We start from the raw sequence: 16,308 nt of genomic DNA on the forward strand, positions 1-16,308 counted from the left end.
GAATCAAAACTATACACATGAATTAATGTGCATTAATTAAATAGAGTGAAGCATTGGATGCATGAAGTGAAATTCCAATCTTAGCTTAGGGACGGACATACCCAATATTCATTGTCAAGACAAATGAGAATTGACAAGATAGCCGTTAAAATTATATAGCAAATCAGTTGCTAAACATTTCTGGTCCTGGATGCTGATTCCACGACCATTGCTCGTGCTACATGTAAATATGTGTACATACATATATTTACAACATATATGAAATTATAATATTCACTTTTATTACTTGGGTTCAAACGGTGAAAGCAGATGGACTCATGATATTTAATTGTTGATGCAAGACTTTCATAATATTACCAACTGTTTGAGCTATGTTCAATGTTCCAAATCCAGACCTATTTTATAGGTCCTAAGAAGTATTTTTATTCTTTGTTTCAAAATTTTAAGATGGATCTCTGAAGTGAGGTATAAATTATGGGTCCAAAACTAAATACGAACTCAACAAATTAAAGAAAGAGCAAGAGTTGGCATCATTTTTCATTTTCTTGTTTTACAAATAGACGGAGATTTAAGATGGAACTTGACATAAAGAGAATTTGCTTGTCATATAACATTATGTCATCTGATGCGATTCATTTAACTTTAATCAGGAATATAATTCAATCAAGTTAGAACAGTTAAACAAATAATTAACTTTCCGGGAATGGAAAAGTTGGCTAAATGATGTCTAGTTTCACACATTCTTCTTATCAGTTTATGTAATTTATTTATTTTTTTACTCAACCAAACCAACCCTGGTATGATGTGGTTGTAGTTTTTTTATTAAACTTTTAGATAGTTTAATTTTTAATTGTTACTGTTAAATGTTTCCATCACTTTGTACGCACGAGTTTTAAATTATTATTTTTGCAAATAAAATTAATTAAAACATTTTAAACACAGATTTATTCTTAAATTTAAAATCACAAATTAAACTGAATTAATTCTTACAAATTAATCACGTCCTCTTGTTTTATTAATTTTATTTGACATAAATAAACTAATCTATAATAATATATTTACATTCACGTTCAATTTAAAGTCTATGAAATGACAGACATATAATAGCACTAAGTGATTTTTATTTTTTATTTGGGTCAAACATAAATGATTAATTAAGTGAATGTTTGTAACTGCTAGTCCTTCAATTCCAATTAGATAATTGAAGTAGTCCAACAGGCAACAAGACAAAAGATAACCCTATCGCCGAAAAACAGGATATTTCCTTAATAGTACCTCACCTGGTCTCAACCCAAATTTATTTTATTTGCGACACAATTATATGTCGCACTGCGAAGCCTTTAATGCTGTCTAATCGATCTTTTTAATGTATTATCAATCAGTTTGATTTATAATGTAAAAATAATTTATTTTTTAGTTTTTATTAATATCTCAATACATAAATAAAGTTCATAAAAAATTGGAATATAATTTTATCAAGATGTACAGCATGCATAAATTCAATTATTTTAAGTTTTTTCTGACTATTTAAATTTTGTTTTTCAGCTCAATTTTCTTGTTTTGAATGAATCGATAGCATCAAACCGTTCTCACAGGTGAAAGCCAAATTATTGCATTGCTCATCAAGACTAGGTAATTATGTGTCAGTCAATAGATTGCGGGAAGAAAATGTTGTATTTTTAATTCTTTTTGGTTTTGAAAAGTGTTATATTTTCATTTGAAAGGATAAAAGATATCCCTAAAAGCATGAAAACTTTCCTTGATGCGTCCCTTTTGAAATCTGTCTTTAATAAAATTTTAGTTAGATTATAGATATTGAAACTAATACTAGCAGTTAATAAAGTTTAAAGTCATATTTTAAAAAATATGTACAACTTTATACACGACAATAATTAATTAGGGCTTATAATGTGTACTGTTTTAGCAGAACAGCTTCAAGCAGGAAACAAAGGATGGCCTGATTTTCAAATATTAAATTTTCAAAATTATGGTGGTTACAAGGGAGATAATTGTTAAGGAATTAATCTTTTAATTAGATTCACTTTGTTTACTTTGTACGCAAAAGTACAGAAAAGAAAAAGATATTACTGCATGTAGCCTCCCAAAAAAAGCAATTTCGTGAGAGGTATGAAAGACATCAATCCTTGACTTTGTCAAATCTCCAACCAATCTTTCGGATGAACATGAAATGTTTATCCTTGGCAACTAAATCTTAATTTGAGATAAAACTTAATGAAAGCTACTTTTTGGCACAAGCCTATTAGAGGAAAAAGATGAGAAGGAGAAAGGGGAAGCAGCCCAATAATTTTCTCCACAAAGCTGAATATAGTAGTACCTGTTGCAGCAAAAATGTGTATGGTAAGAAATCAAACCTTATCCAAACTGCAACAAATTATTGGACCCCCTTCAGTGTTGTGCTCTAGCTACACAAAAATTTAATAAAACACACGTAACAGCATAGTCACATCAATATCAACATATTAATAAGCCCAGTGGTGTGTCTGTTTTCCATAGGGTCATTTTGAAAATCTGTAGTCAATCATATGATAGACCTCATAATGTGTTCAGGAAATTTGGCTCATCTTTTGAATTCTATTGGTACATATTTAACTAAAAGTGTAATTCTTGGGGACAATCCTAGCGTGCTGGAGTTTGTTGTTTTCTCTCAGTTCTGTTTGTTTCTCTTTTCTTTTTTCTATTAATCTATCAATTTACACAACCTAACAAGTAGAAAAATGATCTTTTTAATCACTGTTACAGATATTTAAGTGCTTTCTTTTATAGTTGAGATATCTTTTTGTGATATGTACCCTGAAAGTATAAAAAGTAAATAAAAAAATAAATTATATACAATATTACGTATGGTATCAAATAAATAACCGTATCAAATAAAGGGTTGTGCCAAATCAAGAATATCAGTCAACTACAAAATTTATTAGCAACTGGATATGATACTGACTTGAAAGCTTATCCATAGATATGTTACTTACATTAACACTAAAGGACTCTGACTTAGGAAGAGAAAATTGAAGTTTCTGCATAATAATTGAGGGTGGTCAGTTGTTCATGTATTGTAAGATCTCGTCGTCTAAAATTGTCACACTATTAACTTTTTGACTGGGAATTGTTATCCTATGAACTGTTCTGTTAGACTGCAAAATATTAAAAATTGAATGGATAGAGACGTAGATAGTAAAACAGTGGATTGATTTTCCTTGAGAATTTTTGTAACCTTTATCTTCATTTTTTTATAAATATCATAAAATTGGTGAAAGGCATAGGATAACAACGAAAAAAGTTATTGGTTATGACTTAAAAGGAGCATAACAATAGGGATATAACGAAAGGAGTTGAAAGATTTAGCAAAAGAAAAAGCAACATTATTCAGAGCCCCCCACCAGCCCCTACCCATTTCCGTTTTGATACGTGGAAGAATTTTTCAATTTGTAAATTACAGAAAGGAGGCAATGGTCTCTGGCTTCAGCAACTTTCACCAATATTGGTGTCCCATCTCCACTAGATGGATATGCTTCATTGAGGAGAGCAATATAGTTTGCTGTTAGAAGAAGGCATCAACTTTTGCTAAGCATAAGCAACATGTTTTTTTTTATAATGCCTTTGTAGAGGTTGCTTTTGCCAAAAACTAATCATACTCTCAAACCTTGAGCTTTCCTTACTTTTAAGTCTGTTAAACTATTCCTAACTGTGTTTGAATACAATGCCAATGTTTATTAATCACGTTTAACTCCTTATTAATCTGCTTACAATTTTCTAGATTAATCCTATTCCCTCATACAGTTTCTTCCTTTTCATATTACGAGAAACATGCTCAATTCCTTTAAGAGAATTTTATATAAATTTTTTTTATTACTTTTGCATTTATATTTGAATAAAAATAAAACTGAATGTTTAGTTTTATGAGAAGTCGAATTCATATAATTATTGTCATTCTCGTTATTAATTTATATTTTTTTCCAAAATTATTAGTTTAATAAAAAAAAATTGTAAAAAAATTATTTAAATAATAGTGATAACAGACGTACAATAACACCAATAGGCATTCCTTGTAACGAGATTAAATGTGTGATTAGAAATATGGCAATAACTTGACATGTACAATTTGAGAATAAGCTTTATTTTATTATGGTCTTTGATATTTTGAATCAAGTTGTGAAATTGATACTTTTACTTATTATGTTTGAGTAATGAAGAAACTTTTGTTTCGGTATTCAAAATTATTCGTTCGTCATTTAAGTCTTCAGCTTCACAAAGTTTTCACTTCAACTTTTATGTTTTATAAAAAAAATTATTATAGCTAGTTTTATGTCATTTCTATTGTCATTTTGTTTTAAAAAGTTATTATCATTTTATAAAATATAAATAAAAATCTTTCAAAGTTAAAATTTTAAATTATTTGCATTTATAAATTTTAAAATTAAAATAATAATTTACTGCTTGAAGGACCCGTGATGCAATCAGTGGAAAGAGTCTATATACACACTTTCACTTGAGATTAAAACATATAAATTATTTTTTTAATTTTTATCATATATATGTATTGAGGTGTTTTTTTATTTTTCTTTTGTCTGTGAAGTCACAAAACCAGGCCCAAAAGCCCGTCGACTAAAAAGCTCTGAAAGGCAAGTGCCACAACAAGATATCACTACTTACTATTAAGGTCGAAGTCCTTTATTATCTTCAATTTAGTTCAAGGCTAAAAGAGGCCCAATCTTAAACCATAAAAACCCGAGTCCAATGAAAAAAAGAGTAAAAGAAGAAAGGATCAAAAGAGAAAAGTATCAGTTCGATCAAACAACTAAAAATAATATTAAACATAAACTGACTCATTGAATTGATAGTTTCCATTTGACAGGTGTTGCCTCATGGAGAATTCTAAAACGATCTGACTTGTCTTCAACCTAAACTAGTTCTTGATCTTTCTACATTGATGATGATATTTTTGGAGAAATGTTCTTTCAATAACTTTGTGTTTATATATTTTCTAACTTTAAAAAAATTAATTAAAAAACCATACAGAAATAATTTTTATAAAATTTTTCGTCAGATCACACGGGCCAAATTAAAAAACTATCAATTAATCGGCGGAAGGAACTAGAGAAACGAGTAGTTATATATATATATATATATATATATATATATATATACATTATTAGTATGCGCAAGGGTACTGGTGTCTGGAAAGTCTCCATATTGTTCTATTGTAATTGATACCAAGGAAAAGAAAGAAACTATAGACTTTATATCATTACATTTCTATAATTACTAAAATGAGTCTAATTTTAATACACTATCATCTAATTAAATAACATATTAGATATGGTTTTTATAATAATTAAGATAAAATTCAACAATTTTTAAAAATATGATGATCTATAATCAATTGATTGATAATGTGTAAAACATCATATGTATGATCAAATTCATGTAGTTCTTATTAACAATTTTATTCACAGCCTTACCTATACGAATTATGTAAGCTACTGTATATAGACAAAACAAGCGAGGAGGCCGCACGCCACAACGAGAACCTCAAGTAACGTAGTAATCAACATGAAAATCATTAAATTCTCTCATGGACGATAGGTCGAGTGTTATTCCAAAGCCATTGGTGAGCTGAGCAATCCAGCAATGGTGAAACCTGTGAGAATCAAAAGAACAAAACACGAACAAAAAGAAAGTCATGCAACACACTAGAAGGCAAATCGAATGTTACTAAAAAAGTCAAAGCAAAATACCTTTTCCCAGACTAATGAGTGGTAGTTGTTAAGCCAAACAATTTCTGCGGCCGAAAACAGAAACAAATCAACCAATTTAATCTGCAAGATATGCCCAGGTTAGTAACAAGCGTATGAAAGAATACATGGCTAGGAATAGAACATTCTGAAGTTCAGGAGAAACTGAACATCAAGTCCTCAGATTTAAAATGAGCAGCCAATTCCAATTAAAGATGAAATTTCCCATGGATACTTCCAGCAATGCAGGTACGGAAAAAATAAATTATTTCTATACTATTTTACTTGTGCTTGTGTTTTATACAGGATCAATATTCTTTTAGAAAAAGGTTTCGTAATTGATTGACCAAAAAAACCCTTTCACAATTTGTTGTCCCCCATCAAATAGGCCTTGACGAACTCTGTTGGTCTAAGATCCCCTCCTAAAGAAAGGACTTGCCACTAATATATTAGTAGAAAAGCATAATCAGATCCAAATTTATGGGAGAATAAGCTATTTGACTGCCTAGTGGACTTGAAACACATCCTATATCCCCTGATGTTGAACTACAACAGGAGTTTTGTCTTTCAAAAATATCACCCAAAAAAAAACACTTATCAACTGCAGCAAGGTCAGAATGACTAAAAGGCAAGGTACATATGTAAGTTTTTCAAATCCCAAGTATTCGATTCCTCCAAAACGATTTTTAGTCTCAACATTTCTCACATACAGGAGATTCTGCAAGCTAAAAGAGTGTTATGAAAGCCAGAATATAAGACTAACAAAATATTATCTTAAAAGATAAGCAGAGAAAGAAAGGAACAATAACGTGTAGGATGTATCCTGGCATATTCTGTTCAACAAGTGAAGGTATGAATATTGAAATATATAAAAAACATGAATCAAGTAAAACACAGCAAGCCTCTTAAGACACTTTGTGATTGAAGGAATGGAAGGCTTTGCAATCCATCTATGAAAGTTGAAATTACCACTTCTTAACCAGCTAGACACACTGGAACATAGCAATCAAGCTTCAGAAGATCCCAAAACAGAGCTTCTCTCTTTAGAAAGTCAGAATACTTCTTGAATTACTCTCACATGCTTTCAACTTACCTTAGGTGTAAAGGATGAGTTTTTAAGGAGATAAAATTAATATGACTAACAAGTAATAGCAACACCTAATAAAACTAATAGATTCCTACCAGAAACACTAGGAGATAAGGGTACCATTTTACAGCATGTAAGATAGCTGAAGAGAACATTACCTCAATCCGAATACCAAAGGCGTGGTCTTCATAATAGCCAGGCTCATTGCTAACCACCATGCCATTTACTAGAGAGGACAAATTTCCATAACGGTAACTAATACTTTGAGGGCCTTCATGGACATTTAATGCAGCTCCTACGCCATGCCCAGTCCCTAAATAGATAACATTGAGAACAAATATTCAATCAATCAATAAATTCATTAATTTCATTCGGTTGTTCAATAAATAATAACAGGTTTCACTTGTAGTACAAAAGTAGGAATATACCATGCCTATAGTCAAGTCCAACTTTCCAAAGAAAGGAACGGGGAAATGCATCCAGCACAAAACCAGGGGTATTTTCTGGGAAAATTGACTGATCAAGAGCTATATGGCCCTGCAATTAGATATATGAGTTTAGAGTTTATACATGTTGGTTTTATGATAAAAAAATAAAATAAAGTAAAGAAAAAAAAATGTGAATAGAATGAATGGAAAAAGAACTCAACTTTTATTCAATAGCAATAATGCATTTATAATAAATCAAAAAAACCTAAATTATTTGCGTAACTAAAAAGATTTGATAATAAACTAAATTATTCTTAAAATATCGAAACGACTTATTGGCTATGATACTAATCTAATAAATTGAAATAACAAAAAATAACTAATAGTAGTTTCAAAAGCATATTATTAACACCTCTTCTTACTTTTTGAACTGCAAATTCTATTTAAATTTGGTAACAGAAAATGGATTTATTGTCAATAAAAATTTTGTATTCTCTTTCTGCTTTAAATTAGAATCAAATAGAATCTTCTTTTACCATAGAAAAGGGAAGTAATTAACTGAGTCACTTAGATCACAGTTAGAAAAATCAGTCAACTTGAATTTTTTAATCCTTTTAAAGTTGATGCTTGAGTTACAAGTGTCTTTAAAATATTTAACCTCTCTTTGCAACTTTGAGATATATTTCATTTGTATTATGGATGAAACTAGAAAATTTACTTTTAGCACTCAAGGTATTAGAATGAAATTTTGTAGTATTTCCTTTATACGAGAAAGTTGTTTGCTCCTCTTTCAATAGATTCAGAGTAAAATATTTTTGTTTCATTTTTACTTTAAAAATATCTCGACCAGCTTCATTTTTAATCAAACAATGTTTATCTTCAAAAATAACTTTAAATCCTCCTTCAATCAGTTGACCAACACTTAACAAATTTTGATCAATTTTAAGAATCCAAAGAATATCATGAATTAACTTCTTGCCTGAATAGTTTGTTATTGCAATTGTTCCCTTTCATTTGACTGAAATGAAATCATCATTACCTATTTTGACTTTAGTAATGTTAGTCGACATTAAATCTCTAAAAAAAATTTTGTTATTAGTCATGTGATTAGTGTAATCACTATCAATTAGCCAACCTTCATTTGATTTAAAATCAGAGAGGCAAGTAGCAACAAATAAATTATCTTCTTCCTCATTTTGAGCGATCTTAGTCTCTTCATCTTGGTGTTGGTTTTGATTTTGATTTTTGCACATAACTTCTTCATGTCCTATTTGGTTGCATTTACTGCATTGTGCATTTGACCTTCTCCAACATTTGAAAGGAAGATGCCCATTTTTTCTCCAATGATGACATGGAGGATAGTGATATGTAAGGCTTCCTCAATAGCACTTTCTTGTCTCATTGCACGTCTTTGCTCTCATGCTTGATTTTGGACAAGTATTTAGTATTCTCTAAAGTAGTGATCGTAGCCTTGAATCTTTCAGGCACTATTACAAGAATTTTTTCAACAATTTTAGAATTAGAAAAATCAGTACCTAGTAATCTTACCTTGTTGGTTATGCCAAGCAGTTTGTCTGAGTATACTTTGATTGTCTCAGATTCTTTCATTATTTGGAGTTCAAATTCTCTTATCAAATTCAACACTTACATGTCTCAAATTCTTTCATTCCCAGCATATTTTTTCTTAAGATAATCCCAAAGTGCTTTTGCTATTTTTAAAGTCATAATTCCGGTTGAGATAGTTGTTGAAACACCAGCAGAAAGACATGTTTTTGTCTTTACCTTTCGTGTTTTTCTCTCCTTGTAACTTCTTATTTGGGCTATGGTAAGATCATGCGGCAGCGAAAGAACTTCATAATCCTCTTCAATGGCTTCCCAAAGATCTAAAGCTTCTAAGTAAGTCTCTACTTTGATAGCCTAAAGATCATAATTTTCTACGGGCGGAGCAACTTGTGAGAAATTTAATTTAATATCCATTTTCACAGGTCCGTAAGAAAATAACTCTTGATATCACTTTGTTAGTTTTATGATAAAAAAAAGTAAAAAAAAGAAAATGTAAATAGAATAAATGAAGAAAGAACTCAACTTTTATTCAATAGCAACAATGCATTTATAATAAGTCAAAGAAACCTAAACTAATTGCGTAATTGAAAAGATTTGATAATAAACTAAATTATTTGTAAAATATTGAAACGACTTATTGACTATGATACTAATCTAATAAACTAAAATAACAAAAAACAATTGATAGTAGTTTCAAAAATATATCGTTAACAATAGAAACAATTGTTTAAGGTCAAAAATTTAAAAGAAATGAGTTGTATACATACTTGAAGACTCAAAATGAATAGATTTAAATGTTTAACACAGTAACCTAGTTGCTGAATTTTACAGGATACTCTTGTGAACAAAATGCAGAAATAAACTCTGGAAAAAAGCATACAAGCAAGATACCTGCAAAACTTGGGTAAAACATTCTCTCTCTCCTGCTGTAGGCACACAAAAATGAACTGTCCGTGTTATGTCAGTTGTGCCATCAACATATTGAGCACCACTATCCAATAAGAATAATTTATTGGCATCCACAATACTACAACTCTCTGGTTCTGGTTTGTAGTGTATAATGGCACCATTTGGACCAGAAGTTGAACCAATGAATTGAACAGGTTATAGCTCAAAACAGAAGAGAAGTTGAAATGAAGCCTAAGAAGAAAACTGAAAATACTAAATGGAACTACTGGTATTGGTAAACATATGTACCATGAAGGAATAATAGGTACATAATTTCATAGAATTACCACATTCTTTGACCTATAGTCACTAAATGGTGTTCCTTTGCAGTCCTTATTTTTAGCAGTAGGTGTTTTTAAGTTTTTTAGTAATTTCCCTAAAATATTTGACTGATAAACAGATCTGTGGAAAAATTACAGCAGTATCTTTTCATGTTGTTTTAACTTTTAACCATAATTTAGTGAAAAATTGTCGAAAAACTCTACCTATAGTCCCATAGCCGGTCCCAAGCATAGCTAAGGGATAAGGGTTGCGTTAGGCTTTTGACAACTAACTTGATTCCAACTAAAAGCAATACCTTCTCTTCTAAAAAGGCTTTAATTTCTGATTCTGTTAATTCATCATCTTCCTCTGGCAGAGATGGCACGTAATTTCTGCCATTACTTCCAGGACTGCCAGCATTCTCAACGGCTTTAGATGGAGTGTTAATTGGTTCCCGACTTGGTGACCTGCTTTTAGGAGGTAATTTCAAGTATTTTGGAGCCGCAGTATCATCACTTGTGCCATCAATCACATTGGGAAAACAAGATGTATTTAATCTGTTGTAAAACTCTTCATATAAAGGTGTTTGCAGTTTTTTCAGTTCCAGAGCCTGCCATTAATGCATACAGTCATCATTATGACACAGCAGTTGGTTCTTAGTAGACTTAAAGATTGATGAAGTTACAGGAGAACAACTAACTTGATTCCAACTAAAAGCAATACCTTCTCGTCTAAAAAGGCTTTAATTTATGATTCTCTTAATTCAACATCTTCCTCTGGCAGAGATGGCACGTAAATTTCATCGGTGCCAAAATTAACCCGTCTATTTTCCAGTTCTGGACTTGCATCAAATTTACACCCCCAATCATAGGGGTCAGACATCGGGTTGAAGCTCTACATTAAAAAAAAATTTTGGAAATCATTACTCATGAATTTCATATTGAATAAAACAAGCACCTGAATGCAATCACCTTAATAGTATTTGAGGTCAATGATTTTAACTTGACATCATTCTGCGAGAACACTTGGTCATCAATCTCACACATGTCATCATCGTCACTCATTCCTCAATTCGAGTCCTGAGGATTTACTGACGAGCAACCGAGGCTACATAAATCACAAACAGTTGTTAACCAAGATCATATGACCATTTCACTTGCATCAACAAATAATATACAATTAAAAAAATAACTCTTCCATGTGTTACACAGAAAAAATGCCAAATCTTACAAGTCCTAGAAAGAAATTTTCAACACTTACAAGGATTCAACATGTGGGGCACATGACGGTGAAGAAGCATCAAAATTTCCCCTACAGAAGGGAAACTGCGGCAAATATCAAACTTAAGTTAATTTTAGGGAGAAGTGAACATTTCATGCAAAACGCTGCTAATAATAATAAGTAGACTCTAAGCGTAATCAATAGCTTATAGCAGTATTAAAATTGCTACTCAAAATGTTCTGGCTTTCATACGTGCAATCTAAATAGAAATGCCCATGGAATCACCTGCAGCAGTTCTGATGCTGATGGCCTCAAAATCGGTTCCCTACAAAAGGATTATATAGTTATACGAGACATTTGTAATCTAATAATGAACAGAAGTTTGAAAGGGAAGCATACTACGCATATTGCTTTCGCTCTCTCTCTCGCAGGCGTGCACACACAAATTCAATATCGGAAGTCCTCTTTTTTTGAAAAATTAGTTGATAATACAAAAACATGTTTAGAAATCTTTCTCCCACAATCCCGTTCCCACCCCCACTTCACCCAAAAAAAAAAAAAAACTAACTAAATAATTTTACCAGGATCAATTTTCCATTGTATATTTTAAGAGATAAGCACTAATTGGTACCATGAAACACATAAACTAGGAATTGAGGATACAAGCAAAGCAGGAGAAAATTAAAAGTAACATACTTCTGCAAACATTTTAGAAGAAAATCTTTTGCTGCAACGGATAGATGCTCAGGGATCGGTGGATGAGACTTGGTCATCCCTATATGGAAGAGAGCAGCAACCTGAAAGTTCATTTTTTCAATAGATGTTTAGAGAGCATCTAAAACATAATTAAGGAGTATATAAGATACCTCTTGGTATTGCTGACTCCAGGGAGGCTTTCCGGTGGCCATCTCAATCACAGTACAACCCACACTCCATATGTCAGCGGAGCTGATATCGCATCAACTTATGAAATTAAAAACATTTATTTAACTTCAAATGAAACACTGTTATACAAATAGATATTATACACATACGTAGAAGAACGTAATAAAATCTCAGCAATGCCCCAAGTGGCATATAGGAACCACCTAATAGAATTTTGAAGGTCTTTGACCTTGAATTAGTACATGTCATTCATTTAAATCATATAACTATCTCTACTAGACAAGGAAACAAGAATAACTCTGCTTCAAATTGCTTAGGACGAGAAACTTTAAAATCATAGTTAACCTATGCGTCTTGCTGAGAATTCCTTCATGTAACTTTTTCGATATCCCAAGCAAAGACTTCTATTTTCTAAAGAAACCATCATTTTATACTTAAGCCAGTTCTAATAGAACTCCAGATATACAACACTGTAACATAGAATGGTCAGCACTTGGAATCATAAATAGCCAGTCTCGATTACAATACCAAGCGTAAAACATGTGAAGAGGGTTAATGTCCTTACAAGCTATGCCCAGTCTGGAGAATAACTTCGGGAGCCATCCAATATGGAGTACCCTTCATGGACTTGGCAACAGAAATTGTGGCCTAGATCAAAACAATGCACTCTTTAAATATCAATGCAAACAGAAGACGGCCTCACAAAGGTGAAGTTTATATTATACATAATAGTAGAGCAACAGAAAAGACTAAGATTACCAGCTCAATGACTTGTTTGGATGCCCCAAAATCTGCTAGTTTTATGCACCCTTTATTATCTACAAGAATATTGGCCCCCTGAAAATTTATACTAGAACATCAGCCACCAAAGAGAAGCAAGCTATAAAAAACATATCAAAGAGATGGTACGAAAAGTCACCTTAATGTCTCTGTGCATGATTCCATTTTTGTGCAAGTACTCAAGTCCAAGCAGCAACTGCTTCGTGTAAGTCCTTATGACCTGTTGAATGAATTGGTGGAAATAATATCAGATAGAATTAACGAAGTACATCAGTTCAGCAGCTAAAACTTAGTGTGTTCGGTTGAACTGAAAAAATTAGATTATTTCAATAATCAATTATTGTGATAATTGATTATACAAATTAAGTGTTGTGTTTGGGTATATTAGATGAAAAGTAGTTTTAAAAATAATCTATTCTCTTTAAATTGTATAAATTAATATTTTTTCTAGGAATTAAATCACAAAAAAGTAAGAAGTTGTGTGTAAAAGTTATATTAAAAAATTATTCAATTATTAAGGATAAAATGAAAATTAAAAGTTAACTAGAAATAAATGAATAACTTTTAATCATAAGCTCTGAAATTTTGCTTATCTTATATAAGTTATCTCCTTTGTAAAAAAGGCTAATGAAAAATTATAACCTGAATTTCTAATACTAAACCAGAATGAATAGTTTTTTTTTTTTTTTTAAATTTCATATAATCACAAAAAGTAATTCAATCCAAATACACACTTACGGCCTCAGGGAAAGCCCCATACTTCCCCAATAGGGATGATATTGATCCACCAGGAACAAACTCCAGGAGAATATTTAAGGTGTCCTCTTCTCTGACTGTACCCAAATATCTCTACAGCACAAAAAAACCTATTCTGTCAATAGATGGTTTGGGCGAACTAATTGGCTTGACAGTATCATCCACCAATAGAGTAAAATACTCACAACAATGTTGGGATGCGAAAGATCTTTAAGTAATTTAACTTCTTCCTCAAGCTCCTTTATATGAGCCTTTTAGCAGCATGAGAAAACATTCATCAAACAACAACTCTGTTCATTATTAGGAACTGTATACAGGACTAACGAACATTTGTTATCTACAAGTTACAACAATTCACACATCAAATTGCCTTGATCGATGCAATTAGAAGTAGTTGCCAACAGAATTTAATCGAACAACAAACCTGTGCCTTCTCCTTCGAAGTACTCCTTGCCGCAATCAGAACCTAAAAACCAGACAAGAAAGCGAAAATCAGTTCAAGCATTAAAGCTAAAACCACAACTAGTTCAAATAAAAGTGAACCGCAAGAACAGACTCGAAGAAAACAAGAGAATGCATAACAAAGTCAATTCCGAATAATCAACCAAAAGCAGAAATAGATAACTAAGAACTGAACTCAAATTAAAATATGTATATAGGAATGAAGGTAAATACGAAACGAAAGACGAAGGAAGGAATTGACCTGTTTAACTGCGAGAAGCTCTCCGGAATCGAGATTCATTCCAACGTAAACTTGGCCAAAGGCACCGCAACCGATTAACTCCCCCTTGCGCCATCGGATTGGAGGCGCAGCATCCTTAGGAATGGAAGGAGACGGCGGCGAGGGTTTGGAGAAGACTCTGGAATTTCGGATACAGCAATTGATCTTATCGACAAGGCGTCTTCCGACTCCGAGCGAGGTTTCTTCGTTTTCTGGTGAACCACGAAATACCAGTGATAGGCGAACTGATTCGAAAATGTCTTGCATTTGTGACTCTCTATCTCTGTCTCTGCGAGTGAGAGTGAGTGAAGAGCGATGCGAATGCGAGAGACGTTGCGTCGGCTACGTGTTTGCATGGATTGGATCAACATCTATTTAAAAATGAGTTATACGAATTGAATTATAAACTAATTTATTTTAATTTTTTTAAATTGATTTAATTTTAATTTTTAAAATATTAATTTAATTTAAAATTAGTTTAAAATCAGTTTTAAATATGATAAAAATATATTATAAATACTTTATATATTATTATTAAATTAAAAAATATTTCAATTTTATAATAACTAATATAACATTATATTTATATATATATATATATATATCATTAATATTTTATTAAAGATAAAATATAAGTACAAGTATTCTAACATATTAAATCTCTGAAAAAAATTACTAATACATATTAAGAGAATATTTACATATATTTTAATTTATTAAAAATATATTTTTTATATTTTGTTAAACTAATAAATATTTAGATATTTTATTTTTTATTATTTATCTATCACACAAATTAATTATATAAATTGAATTTTAAATTATTTTATTTTTTAATTAATTTAAAAGTAATTTTTTAATTAATTATATAAATTCACTTATTTTTAATAAACAGAGTTGATGATAAAAATTTTAATTAAAACTTGTAAAAATAAAAATTAATAATATAAATTATAATAAAATTATTATGTTATAGTATTTTAAAAAATTAAAAATAAATATAAATATAAAAAATAGTAGTAATTAATTTAAAAATATTTGTTATACTTTAATATCTTTGATATTATAATTATATTTTAAAAATATATTTTATACATTTAATTTTAATTATAAGAATTAAGATTAATAAAAAATATTAATAATAAAACATAGTTACGATAAAATTTTGTAAACTGATATAACGTAAAGATTTAATAAGTAAAGATATAAAATAGTATTTTTATATATATAGATTTGAATACATAAATAAAAATTTAGTTTTAGAAAGTAGATTTAGACACTAAATTAGTTACACAAATATAGTTAATAAAAAATAGTTTAATATAGATAAAATTTTTAAAATCAATTTCACATTAATTATGGATTAAATTTATAAAATTGAATTTCTTGCTCGTAACTAAATTATACAAATTGAAAAGATAGTAAGAATAGAGGGAAAAGAAGGGAAAGGAATCGTCGAGATCACTCTTCAAATCTTGGGTCGGCTGTGAATATAATTAAAATAATTTAGGGGCAATTTTATTAATTCTTCGATTTTTTTGGTACTAGTTAATTAATTTGGATCATTTTTATTTCCTTTTCACCTTTTTTACATATATTATGTCCACTCTTTTCTAAACTCATCATTATTATTAATAGAGTTGTTAAAATGAGTTAAAGTCCTCAGCTTTATCCTGTTATCCTTTTTTATAATCCTTTTTTTTTAAGTCCTATAGTTAGTGGATTTACATTGGCCTTAAATCTTAAAATAAAGAAAATAGTAGATTAAAGGGATTTGAATCCCCTCATGTTGAATGTGGAACATGAATGTCATGTTCCGTTATTTTTTTGCATTCGCTTAAGTGAGTAAAATTTTTACTTAAGCGAATGCAGAAAAATAACGAAACATAACTCTCATGTTCAACA

The 16,308-nt window shown here is 30.4% G+C and overlaps 1 pseudogene; it reads right to left on the bottom strand.

The window, feature by feature from the left end:
• Positions 1-6,113: 6,113 nt before the first annotated feature.
• Positions 6,114-14,670, bottom strand: LOC113862081 (annotated as a pseudogene).
• Between the last annotated feature and the right edge of the window lie 1,638 nt (positions 14,671-16,308).

The sequence above is a fragment of the Abrus precatorius genome, unplaced genomic scaffold (assembly GCF_003935025.1).
Source record: "Abrus precatorius isolate BTA unplaced genomic scaffold, Abrus_2018 Scaffold3, whole genome shotgun sequence".
NCBI lineage: Eukaryota > Viridiplantae > Streptophyta > Magnoliopsida > Fabales > Fabaceae > Abrus > Abrus precatorius.